The 13,691-nt window shown below is 41.4% G+C and overlaps 1 long non-coding RNA gene across 1 annotated transcript; it reads right to left on the bottom strand.

Moving 5' to 3' along the window:
• Positions 1–209: 209 nt before the first annotated feature.
• LOC144613232 (uncharacterized) lies at positions 210–13,316 on the bottom strand. Its single transcript, XR_013550627.2, has 4 exons — positions 12,977–13,316; positions 6,506–6,647; positions 5,782–6,018; positions 210–695 (listed from the first exon to the last, which is right to left on the bottom strand). It is a non-coding gene; the product is annotated as an uncharacterized LOC144613232 (long non-coding RNA).
• Positions 13,317–13,691: the final 375 nt, after the last annotated feature.

Here is a 13,691-nt window from a genome sequence, read left to right as displayed (position 1 = left end):
ATGAACCATGAGATCATGACCTGAGCTGAAGTGGGATGCTTAACCGACTGAGCCACCCAGGTGCCCCAAAAGCCCCTTTTTTAGATGGGCAAGACATTTTCTTTGACAACCAAGAGGACAAACCATTTAAATGATTCTCTTGGTCTCAAATGTAAATAAGTTGAAACGGAGAATAATATTTATTTTTAAATACTTGGGCACTTAGAAATGAAGACAAAACATTCTAGGACCTCAACCCCCTAAATATCCATGACAACTTCTCTGTGAATTTGTTTTTCCGATGTATTCCTCCCTGGAAGCTGGGCATAACTAGATTTGGCTACACGTTCGCTGAAGAACAAGCTTGCTTTCTAGACAGGGATAGAACATATCTACAGCAAACAAAATGGCGAGCACAGACTCCTCTCTAAAGTAGTAATCTGGCTACACCCCTGCTCTTCTGACCCCAGTGGAAGTCTGAATCATCTCCACACCAGCCACAGCCCACTTCCCTGAAAGCTGTGGTTCCAGAGACTTGTGCTTTCCTGCTTTGCTAAAGTTGGATTCTCTTGTATGTGATCCACCCTGGCATCAACTGTTGAAAGAGTCACCATGTGGATTCTTTTGGTGCAGGAGGAGAGAAATCCCTTGCTTGAGTAGCCAATGTTGAGGGATCTGTTTTAGTAGCATGTGGATTCAGGCCACTGAGGAAGTATCTGTTTGGGGGGAGTGAAGAGGTCTTATTTAATCAAGTTTTATTAATCAAGTTTGCACAACAAACTGGGTCATCTAACTCCCCGCCAAACTTCTCTCTCTCCCTCCAATAGAGTCAAGCCAGTTTCTTCCCCTTGTTCCACGTGCCTTGTACCTTAAAGAAAATATGCATTTGCCCAATATCTTCTGCTCCAACTGGAATTCCTTATTCTTTTCTCTTCACCAATAATGAGAACAGTGCTCATAATAACCACTGAGCAGTTAGTATGTGCTTTATACATATTGTTTCTTCGAATTCTTATTATGACTCAAGGAGGTAGGTAGTACTATTATCCCCATTTTAATACATAAGAAATGGATCACCAAGGGGTTAAATTACTTGGCTAAGGTCATCCAGCCAGTATGTGGCAGAACTAGATTCAAATCCAAGACTGTCTGATTCTAACGTCCCTGCTTATAGCCTTCAAGCACTCGTTGGAATTGTCTTTTTCTAGTCTCTCATTGTCCCTGAAGCCTTTTTGACTTTTCACATTGATTATTATCTAAATCATACATATTGGTACTTTAAATAAAAAAATCATAGAATGTCAGAGGTAGCAGGAATTCAGAAACTATCTAGATCACCTCACTTCTTTTACAAATAAGGCATTTGGGGACCAGAGAGGCTGTTCTTGTTAGAAGTATTACAGGATTCAGTCATGCACTTAAGGCAGAACCCTGCCGATTCCAAGGCATTCTCCTAGACTTTCTGATATGGTAGATCAGGTGCAAGGGTCTGGGAATGTGCATTTTTTAAAATATCTTCATGATTGAGTCCAATCATCAGACAAAGTTGGGAATCACTAATATTCTGTATCACTTAGTGTTTCAACTGTGTTTGGTGCTTCATTTATTTTATCTGCATTTTTTTATCTCTCAAATCTTACTTTGTTGAGACCCTATTCTACACTTTTGTATCCCTTACAGTGTCCCACCAGGAGCTAGACATAGCTTAAGTGTCTAGTAAATGCTTGTGAATTGAAAGGAAGAAAGTTTTAGATACTGAGTATTGACGAGGAGGTGGCAGGGAAAATGGATTATGGCAATTAGTTCCAAGGCCACATAGAGCAAATGCTCCACGTGGGAGGCAAAAGAGGTGGTGATTATAAGATTTGGCTTGTCTTATTTGCTTCAGCTCATAATGACTCAGAAGCGTGGTTGGCCAAAGATTTCAGATAGTAGAGTTTGGATTTCTGATTTTCTTTTGCCTCCTGACTGGGTAGACATGCTTAATAAATGTGATCCCCAGATGTTCAGGACATGTCATGTTCTGCTATGAGCACATGGAATCAGGCCCCAGCGACACTCTTGCCTTGGAGTGGCAGAGCCTTATATGGAAGCAGAGTGTACTTTTCACTTTACTGGGGGATCTTTAAATAGCAGGGAACAGCAACTCAAAGCTTTTCAAAGAGCTACTTAAAGTTATTTTTCTCCATGACAACAGCCTGCCAATAAGGATAGAATTTAAAGAACTAGGACCCTAAGTAGAAAGAGAAAAGGAAAATTTCCCTGCTAAATTGAATGCTCAGAGATGAACCACAGCCAGAGTGTAAATCCCATACGTTGACTCACATCTATAGAACAGATGAGATGAGCAATCAAAGTGCACTCTTTAATTATCTGTGTGCAAAAGCAGGAGGATATTTAAAGGTGTTCACTTGGTGGTATATCGGGTGGAGGGAAATACTCACAGTCATATGCTGTGATTGCTGATGTTGAAATGATGGATCCATTTTCTTCTGTGTTACTCTTAATGGTTTGGAGGACTAATTTTGTTTCAGGTGCTTAAAGATCAACTTATAAATAATCTTCCTGGGTTTCCTGTGCCTACATCTCACAAACTCACTGTTTGCCCTGCCTCCTGAAATCTGCCTCCCAGGATAGGCTGTAGTGGATTCAACTCCTGATTTCTTCTTTTCCACCAAATGAAAATATTCAGATGACTTCTCGGGGAGTCCCTGCATAGTTTTGTCATTTTAATTAAGGCTTTATTGTTTTAGAGCAGTTTTAAGGTCACAAGTTGGTGAAGGTACAGAGATTTCCCATATACCTCCTGCCCCTGTCTACATATGTGTAGTTCCCCTCATTATAAACCCTCCCCACAACCAGAGAGGTAGATTTATTACAACTGATGTACCTACATTGACACATCCTAATCACCCAAAGTCCGTCATTTACATTATGGCTCACACTTGGTGCTGTACATTATGTAGGTTTGGACAATCATATAATGACATATTTCCATCATTCTGGTATCATACAGAGTATTTTCACTGCCCGAAAAGTCCTCTGTGCTCCATCTATTCATTCCTCCCTCTGGCAAGTATTGATCTTTTCACTGTCTCCATAGTTTTGCCTTTTCCAGAATGCCATATAGTTGGAACCATATAGTATACAGCCCTTTCAGACTGGCTTCTTTCACTTTGTAATATGCATATAAATCTCCTCCATGTCTTTTTGTGGCCTGCTGGCTCATTTCATTTTAGTGCTGAATAACAGTCCATTGTCTGGATGTAGCACAGTTTATTTACCCATTCATTTGTTGAAGAACATCTTGGTTGCTTCCAACTTTTGGCAACTATGAACCCTAACTGCTGCTGTAAACATCTGTGAGGAGAGTTTTGTGGAGACATAAATTTTCATCTCCTTTGGGTAAATACCAAGACATGCCATTGCCAGAACTGCTGGATTGTATAGTAAGAGTGTGTTTAGTTTTACAAGAAACCACCAGATTATTTTCCCAAGTGGCTGTTCTTTTTCTGCTTTGCCACCAGCAATGAATGAGAGTTCCTGTTGTTCTGTATCCCTGTGAGCATTTGGTGTTGTCAGTGTTCCAGATTTTGGCCATTTTAATAGGAGAATAGTGGTATGTAATTGTTGTTTTCATTTGCAATTCCCCGAGGACATATCATGTGGAGCATCTTTCCATATGCTCCAATGTTTGCCATTGGTATATCTTCTTCAGTGAGTAGTCTGTCAAGGTCTTTGGACCATTTTTTTAAAGTTGAGATAAAACTGGTATATAACATTAAATATGTATCACGTGCATAACATTATAATTCAACATCTGCAGGCAAGAATTTTTATTTATTGTCACTGAATCACATCGGATTTTTATTTCTCTGTCCTTAGAGGCCATATTTATCTCCCACATTGGAAGGATTTATGTGATTTATCTTCTGCTACTAATTGGCCCCAAGAATAAGGATGGACCTGCCCTGACAACTTTCTTACCCTTCACCTCCAACCAACTCCTAGCCAAACTTAGCAGCAATAGCTTTAGAACTGATCAATTCCAGAAATGGAATAAATACAATTTTCTGATTCAGGGATACCCTCTACAGTGTTCCCTACAAATGCTCATCCAAACTTTACCCAGTGACAACTCTCTAGCTTGACAGTGACAAGTTTCACCACTGACCAGTATCAGGGATTACCATCCATCTAACAAATATTGGGTGCCCTTTATATGTCAAGCTCTGAGCCAGACCCTGGGGCAGTGAATCAATCAGACAGTTATCAACGTCTTCCTTATGGGGTCAAAGTGGCTTTTCTGTAATGATCGGCTCTCATCTGGCCCATTGAAACCATATAACTGGCTATTCTGTTTCTCCAAAAACTTGAAGACAACAATCAGACCCCCTCAAAGTCCATTGTCATTCTGGTCACCCCTTCCTTTGGACACGGTCCACTTGGTCAATGACCCTTTGAAAGGAGACTACTCAGAATTTCTACATCCTGGGCTTTTCTGCTCATATTGGGATACTCTGGTCTTAATAACAGTTTCCTAAATCTGTGGAGTTACATTGCTTGACATGTTTCTGGAGTCTAGAGGTACAAGCTTGCATATGTATATATCCCTTGGGGAGAAGGAGTTGAAAAGATTAACTTCAACCTGGGGAGTTGTTTTTCTTCTGCTTTTTAACCAGAAAAATAAATGCGATTGTAGCTTTGAAAACTGAAATGCTAGCTTTTAAACAACATGCAAATAATAGACTTCAAGCTTTCAAGGGGAAAACGGGCTCCGTAAAAATTCTGTGATAGGAACCCCTACATTGTCCTTTTAGTTGGTAAATTGAGAATAAGTGGTAAACAGAAAGTAATCGCCTCTAACTACATTTCACTGAGAACTAATGTCCCTCTGACCAGTCAATAATGTTAACTTACAAAAACAGTAAGCCAGGTTTCTCCACAGTGACAACATAAATAGGCAATGATTACAGTCCTTGAGCTTTTGCCCCCCCCTTCCAGCTTGACTTTGCAGGAGCAGGGGAAGGAACTTGGGGTCGGGCTGTTACAGCAAAGCACACTCAATACCACCCATGACAAAGGGGCTGTGGTTGATAATACCAAGGACCAGATAGTCCCTCTGCTCTTACACTTGGCTTCTTCTATGACTGGAAACATCAAACTCACTCCAGGAAGAGTCAACTACTTTCTCTTACTTCAGAATTTGGAAAGAATGATTGTTCTCTTGACTGATTATTCTCTGCTCCCATTTCTCACCTTGTTCTGCTTCCTGGATGTGTTCTCTGCCTTTCTCTGCCCTGCTTTTGGCTCCAGGGGGCTGGTCTCTGCAGGTACATCTCCCACCTTGCCCCCTGATGTGCAGTTCACTCTGGCCAGTGAGGGGCCCAGGTAAGAGGGTGGGAAGAGAGCGAGATCAATGTAGATCTTCCAAACCCTGTGCTTCTGAAGCGTGTCTCTAGAAGTAGCTGTGTCTAATTACTCCACATTACAGCTCTTGCCAAGCAGCCCCTAACCTAGCGCTCCAGCTCTCAATAGGCTCTGAGGACTCTGTGTCCTCCCCTGGGCCCTGTGCTCTAGGACTGATGATGGCGTCTGGTCATCTGATGGTCTCTGGGCACCTCAACCTCCCTAATTTTTTCTTATCCCTGCTCTCACCTCTGTCCTATCATTACAGCCTCTTCATTCAAATCATCTGGAATGAATTCCTTCCTGCCTGTTTGACGGATAAACCTCTGATGTTTGGGTCTCTTCTCTGAGTCATGGAGCCCCATGCCCTCAGCACTGGGGAAGCCTTCTTACCTTCCTTAGGCAGGTGTGGCCCCAGGCCCAGGACCGGAGTTTAGGCTATTCCAACCTGGCAGCTCCTTGAAAGATACATTCCAGACCCTCCTGGAGTGGAGCCTTAACAATTTCTATTTTGAAAGAAATCCATGAGGCAAGAATAGCAAAATAGTGATAATTGTTCAAGTTGGCTGATGGATACATGGGGCTCGTTATACCATTTTCTCTGCTTTTGTGTATGTTGGAACATTTTTGCTATAAAAAAGAATCAGACATGTAAAATTCTTAGTTGAGAACCACTGTTTCAAAGTAGATGTCTGCAATATATTTTGCTAATCTCATTATTTCCTGTCTTTCATTGGCTCCCATCACACCATGGTAAGGTCTCCATCTGGGTAAATAATGGGATGGGACAAAGAGATCCAGCATCTTTCAGTCCCTACCTCACAGATACCTTTATAGATTGGGGTTGAGCAGATTTGGCTAAGTCACTTGGTCCTTTTTAAACAGTTTGCATTTATATAGACATAGTTTGTGACCATTAGCCAAACTGTTGGTACAGAATTGAAAACCCAGGTTAATACACTCTGGTGTGGCTCTCTCCTCTGTCCCTTCTTTATGAGAAATTCCTCAGAAGTCAAACCTTTCTATTTGTTCCATGCAAGAACAGGACACAGAATTTTGAGTAACAAATTCAGATTTCCAGTCTCTGCTTCTGTGTGATCTTGGGCAAGAGCCTTACCTTTTCAATTTCTCTGATTTCTTTAATTTCATAGCAATAGTAGTTAAAAGTACGTCCCTGGCTCTGAATCATAGTTCTGCCACTTCCTATCCATGTGACTTGGGCCAAGCTGCGTAACTTTTGTATGCCTCAATCTTTCCATCTGTAGAATGGACATAGTAATAGAAACAACATCACTCGGTTACTGGGGAGATTAAATGAGCTACTATATGTAAAGGGAGTAGTGTAGTACCTGGTGTATAAGTTCTATATAAGTGGTGGCTGACGCTGTTATCATTACTGTTACTTAAATTTACATTTATAACTCTGGAGGATGAGACAGAAGGAAACATAGCAACAGTTTCAGATATAGAGTTTCTAGGGATTTTTAAAATCATGATAAAATTTGAAAATGGCTGCTGTAGAGTTTGCGAAAATTAATGGCCATAAACTCCAGCGGGGGAAGAGTCATTCAAACAAGCCAGTGCAGCCAACTCCCTAATTGCTGGTCATTTTGTACACTTCCGAGCTTCCACACCAGCCTGGGTGGAGGGCCTGGCTGGATCTGGAACTCTTCTTCTCCTGCTCTGGCCTGGTCTGAGCAAGCAACCCAAGTTACTGGGTTTGATGTGTGGGAGGTGGCAGTGAAGGGAGCGCAGGGGAGCAGGGACGATGCTCCTAAATCACACAGAAAAGACAAAAATGCCGAGATGGCCTTGGCTTACGTGTGTCCATTCTCAGCCAACTTGAGGACACACGGCTTCATTTAACAAACTCGACCTCATGTTCCTGTCCATTAAAAACTATGCAAATGTGTTTTGAATTTTCTAGGCAAGGGTGTATTACCTCCTATTGCTGACTATTAAAATTCCTGATAAAATCCAACCTCCAAAAGTTGGACAGCAGGAAAGAGAGAGAGTCAAGGAAAAATTTAGGCCTTTTAATAATGTAGCACAAAAACATAAATTAATAAGTTGACCCTAAAAAGCAGCTCCTTGAGTACTCCTTTGGCTGGGAGGAAAAGGGCTAACCTTTCTTTTCTTCACACCTAACCTAACCGAGCCAAATACCTGTAGGCTCCAGATTGAGGACCCTTGTTTCAATGTTCTTTTAATGTAGATCTGGCCTTTACAGGAGCCAGATGCTGAATGATATAAGCTGATTTGGCTTTAAACTAATGTCTAGCAAATGGTGAAAGGTAGCTTTTCCTTAGACCAGTATGTCTTTGCTCTGAAATACCAGTCACTTATACTCTTTGGTATGGTCTGTTAATTTCTCCAACGCCTTGTGGCATGTCATTAAAAGTCACCAGCTAAGAAAAGTCAGGTCTTCTGTGACTAGTTTTTGTTTTGTGAATGTCAAGGAGACATGTGGTCATTGTGCAAAGACTATTGTTCTGAAGACTCTCAGGGTGTCCAATTGGGGTGGCTGCCTGCCTTGTGATGTGCCCCAGTAGCCATGTCTGTGCCATAACCCTTTCTTTGCGGGGAATGACTTTCCTTCCACAAGTTCTCATCCTTCTACTCCCTGTTCTATTGTACGTCCTGGACAGAGCTGCAACAGTGCACTGCTGGCCACAGCGGAGGGTTGAATGGTAGGTAGTTGACTTAAACCGAGCAGTCTGTGTCTCACACTCCACTTTGGGTTGCGGCTGGGAGGGGCACCCAAGCTGGTCTAACCAGAGTCCTTCCTCAGGATGTATCTCCCCGCACCCAACGCTTCATTATGAAAATTCTCAAACAAGTTCTAAAAGAATTTTATCGTAAACACCCACCACCTCAACTCTATCATTTAGCATCTTACTACATTTGATTTATTATCTATCTATCCTTATATCCAGCTATTAATTCAAATTATTGTTGGTGCATTTCCAAGTACATCACAGACATTATTAGTACATTTTGATGTAAGAGTTTTAGGATGCATTCAAATAGGGTTTAGTGTTTATTTACAGTGGGTTTTCCTTTTGACATAAAAATCATATACAATGAAATGCACATATTTTAATATTTGCAGAGTTTTTTTTTTGAAAAATATGTACCTTCAAGATTTATTTTCACAGGAGTGGAGGAGTAGAGAGAAAGCTTCTTTCCCTTTTGGAAGGTGAGGCTCCAAGATGTGAGCCCAGAGTGGGGCAATTATGACTCTAGCTGAGGATTCTGAAAGCCAGCTGGAGATAAGAAAGCTGACATATCAATGTGGAGGCAGAGCTAAGAGACAAAAATAATTTTGAAAGTATTGTAGTCATTTCTACCCTTTTTTTTTGCAGTTTGGTTACATGAGCCCATAAATTCTCATACTAGCCTATTTTAAGTTGTTTTTCTTTTACTTACATTTAGTCCTGACTAATATTTGATATGTGTGTGTGTGTGAACCATTAATTTTATTTATTTTTACTTTTTTAAATAAATTCTTCATTTTTAATGTTTATTTATTTTTGAGAGAGACAGAGACAGAGTGTGAGCAGGGGAGGGGCAGAGACAAAGGGAGACAGAATCTGAAGCAGGCTCCAGGTTCTGAGCAAGCTGTCAGCACAGAGCGAGTCGCGGGGCTTGAACTCACAAACTGCGAGATCATGACCCGAGCCGAAGTCGCATGCTCAACCGAGGCGCCCTAAACCATTAATTTTAAGGAGGGTATTACGTGTCTATTGCAGGTATCAGCACCCCAAGTTGGGAGAGGTTAAGAAGGTCTAAGGTTTCTCATAAATCTAAGGGACTGTAGATCTAGTAAATTGAAAGCATTGGCCTCACCTGGGTTCTGGCTGTGGCTCCATCCTATGTGGGGATAAGAGAACATTATGCGTAGGCACTAGCAGCTTTATTCAAAGCAGACTCTAACATAAAAATAAAAGCAAAACGTGACATATCTTAACCTTAATATTGAAAGTACAGTTACTGATAGAAGTAAGGACCCTTAGAAACAAGACCCTAACATACTTGCTAATTATTTTTTTTCTAACTTTGAGCAATACCCAGTTTTTGTGGCTTTAGCTAAATAATTACAGAAACAGAGGCAGTATGTTTTCACTGTTAGAGGTAGAATAGGTTGCAAAATGCCAAAATGGGTCCGATCTGGAAAATGTTGAGTCCATGTGTGAGAGAAGGGAAAAAAGACAAAGACTCTCAATCATCCGAGGGGGAGTAAAGGAAGTATTTTATTGCCCAAGAGAAATTTTGATTTTTTTTGGATTTTGGTTCATACATATGATACTATTTATCAGTTGTGTTATTTTGGTATTCTATGGTCAGAGTTTATTCCTCTTTCTCTCTTTGTCTCAAACCAAAATAAAAAGTCTGTCTTTGGTGAGTTCTATATAGGTCAGAAAAGTGGTTACTTTGGTGGGGAAGGGAAGGGCTTGTGGATGGAAAAGTGTCCATGGAGGGTAGGTGCCCAAGTTCTTTTTCTTTACCTGAATGGAGGCTACATGTGCCTTCCTCTTTTATTAAAGTATGAATTCACTTTGTAGGGGTTTTGTTTTTTGTGTTTTGTAATTTACAATAAAAATCCTAAAATCTCGGGGCGCCTGGGTGGCTCAGTCGGTTAAGCAGCCGACTTCGGCTCAGGTCATGATCTCGCGGTCCGTGAGTTCGAGCCCCGCGTGGGGCTCTGTGCTGACAGCTCAGAGCCTGGAGCCTATTTCAGATTCTGTGTCTCCCTCTCTCTCTGACCCTCATGCTCTGTCTCTCTCTGTCTCAAAAATAAATAAACGTTAAAAAAAATTAAAAAAAAAATCCTAAAATCTCAAGCAAATATATAAAGACAAGATTCGATAAAGCTATGAGATGAGTACATTTTTAGTGCTTAATTCATTATACACTTTTCTGTATCATTGGAATATTTCATAATATAAAAGTTTAATTAAAACCGTTTCCTCCTTGACCTCCAACTTTTTTTTTAAAGAACAGAATTTTTTACAGGTTTTTATTTCTGATGTCTGTCCAAAGTGACAGCAAATGACGGTCATCCCCAAATTGTCACTAGCACCTTCTTATTTTGCATTGTCTACTGAAATTAGCTCTTTGATCTCCAGAGTTTCTAGGTTCCTTAACTCTTTTGTGTGAGTTTTAGCTCGATTCGTTTTATGTCAAATATGTGACCTTTACTGTATATTTTTATAACTTCCAATTACATTTTATCTGACCAGATCTACTCATGCCAAAGTGAATGGGAATAATTAAAGTAATTATTTGGGTAACTTATATTAAACCTTACTTGTTCAGATAATTTAAAGAAAAACAGAGAAAAGAGTGTAGTGATGAGGTGCTTGGATGGCTCGGTTGAGTGTCTGACTTCAGCTCAGGTTATCATCTCACGGATTGGTGGGTTTGAGCCCCATGACAGCAGGGAGCCTGCTTGGGATTCTGTTTCCCTCTCGCTCCCTGCCCCTCCCCCGCTCACACGTGCTCATTCACTCTCTCAAAAATAAACATTAAAACAAATTTAAAAAGAAAGAGTCTAGTGGTGATTGTCCTCCGTTACCCGATTATTGTCCCAATTCCTCGTTTTGTTTGGATTTTGAGGTTCTTTATTTTTTCCCAGACTTTATTTTTTTTAGAACAGTTTTAGTTTCACAGCAAAATTGAAAGGAAGGTGCAGAGATTTCCCACATACTCCCTGAACTGATGGGTCATAATCACCCAAAGTCCATAGTTTACATTAGGGTTCATTCTTGGTCTTGTGCATGTGGTGGACGTGGACAAATGTATAATGAATGTATCCATCACTATGATATTACACAGAGTCTTTCCACTTGCCCTAGGAATCCTCTGTGTTCCACCTCTATTCATTCCTCTCTCCACCCTGCAACTCTGGCAACCACGGATCTTTTTACTGTCTCCATAGTTTTGCCTTTTCCAGAATGTCATGTTGTTGCAATCGTGAAGCATACAGCCTTTCAGATTGCTTTCTTTCACTTTGCAATATGCATTTAAGTTTCCTCCATTTCTTTTTATGGCTTGATAGCTGGTTTCTTTTTAGCATTCTATAATGTTCCATTGTTTGGATGTAGTGCATTTTATTTACCTATTGACTTACTGAAGGGCATCTTGGTCACTTCCAAATTTTGGCAGCTATAAATAAAGCTGCTATAAACATCCATGTGCGTGTACGGGTTTTTGTATATACATAAATTTTCAGCTCCTTTGGGTAAATACCAAGGAGTGTGATTGCTGGCTCTGCCGGATTGTATGGTAAGAGTATGTTTAGTCTTGCAAGAAACCACCAAACTGGTCTTCAAAGTGGCTATACCTTTCTGCATTGCCACCAGCAATGAATGAGAGTTCCTGTTGCTCCACATTCTTGTGAGCATGTGGTGTTGTCAGTGTTCCAGAATTTGTCCATTCTAATAAGTGTGTAGTGGGATCTCGTTGTTTTAATTGAGGTACTTAAGCATATTATATTAGCAGGGCATTGGTGAGAGCAATAGCTGATAATGTTTAAATAGTTGCCATATGCTGGGCACTGTACAAAGCACTTAACAAACATCATCTGATTTAACATAAAATATCATTCCACCACTCTTGTGTTATAAGCACTACTACTGTCTCTAATTTAAAGATAAGAAGACTGAGGCTTTGGAGGGCAACATTTCCAAGTCACACGGTTAGCATGGGACAGCAGGGCTGGCTTCATGGGTGCAGACCTAGGGAGTCACACTGACCTTGTGGTCAGAAAAGTCCTATATTTGGTTTAGTGCTTAGAGATCACTGTCTTGAGGTACTTAATAATTTGTACACAAAGAGCCCTGCACTTTCATTTTATACCGAGCTTGGCAAATTCTGCCCTGTAGGGTGGAGCTGGGTATTTGACATCAGAGGCTGTGCTGTTAATCACTAGTCTATTCTGCCACTCTTTACCTCTCTGAATGAAGCTAGAAGGAAAAACAAAGAAACAAAACAATGAAAACAAACAAAAACACCTCAAGAAGGAAGTAAACAAATAAAAAAAACTAGTAGCAGATGACCAGCTGACATGGTGTTTGGAGAAATTAATTTTAATATGTGTGACTTGGGCTTCAATGAACATTTTCTGGACATAGTTCTTGGTAAATAAAACGAATATGGGCAACTTGTTCTACCTTAGGAGATACACACACTCCCATGATATAAGGTTCATTTTTCTATATTTATTGCATGCGGCTGATTCAAGAGCCTTTTCTAAAACAAACCAGTATTTGGAGATCAAGGGTGAAGTCATCAAATCTGGAGATTTGCTCATTGTTTCCTCCAACCCAGGAGTGATTCTCACTACCCCGCTTTTAGACCTACAAACTCCATCCACCCTTACGCCAAGTGAAGCCTCTGCACAGAAAGTGCCAGGAAAACTGTGGCTGCGGATTGGGCAAACGACACTGCGCGTGCCCATCCGAGGAAGACCCAGGAGGAGGCGCGGCCATTTCTTTTTCCAGTGCGCCCTTAATTTCCGGTTTCCTGTGCTGTGGGTGCTGAGGCTCCCTTCCTCGCCTGCTGTGGCAGCTACTGGTGCACTTACCGGGTTTCTTGCCCTTGTTTTGCTTGTGGTCTCCGCCTGTGCTTGCCTCCTCCCTGGGGTTGCTCAATTTGAGCTGCTAGATAATAGCTTGTCTCATTTAGCCGCAAGGGTCCTCCTGGCTTGGCGGCGAGACGAAGCTTGGCTTGTACTCCTCCCTGACGCGTCTTGCTCAGTGGGCTGCGAGGGTGAGCCGCAGAAAGGTGGAAGCTGGTGCAGGGCCTCCGCCCTTCATTGCCCCTGACCCTAGGAGGCCTCTGCTGCCTGCTCCTTAACAGCCTGGAGGCTTTGATGCCTCAGGGGTGTTAAATCTTACAGTTTAGCGTTACTTTCTAGTCAGAAAATGGAATCACAGGAGAAACGGCTTTTCTTGCCACATGGGGGCTTGGCCAAGGTTCATTGGTAGTTACCAACGTTCCTCTTCTCGCCCCACCCAGCTCAACAATGCCCATCATTGTTTCCAAGAGGGTTTCACCGGTGTCTGGTGAGCACTTGTACAGGCAGGTCCGCAGCAGCACCCAGCAGAGCGTTACATCTTCCTAGAGCTAGTAGGTAATTCCCAATGACCAGCATTCCAAACTGAAGGACTGTCATGCCTAAGTAATCTTTCCTTCATCATGGATTAAGGGTGGATATTTAAAAATAAGAGTAGCCCTAAGGTTGTTTATATGTTCCTCACCACACACATCTGTCAGGTAATATTTTGTCAGTGCAGCTT

Source organism: Panthera onca, chromosome D2 (genome assembly GCF_046562875.1).
Source record: "Panthera onca isolate mPanOnc1 chromosome D2, mPanOnc1 haplotype 2, whole genome shotgun sequence".
Classification (NCBI taxonomy): domain Eukaryota; kingdom Metazoa; phylum Chordata; class Mammalia; order Carnivora; family Felidae; genus Panthera; species Panthera onca.
This window is presented reverse-complemented; position numbering and strand designations above follow the sequence as displayed.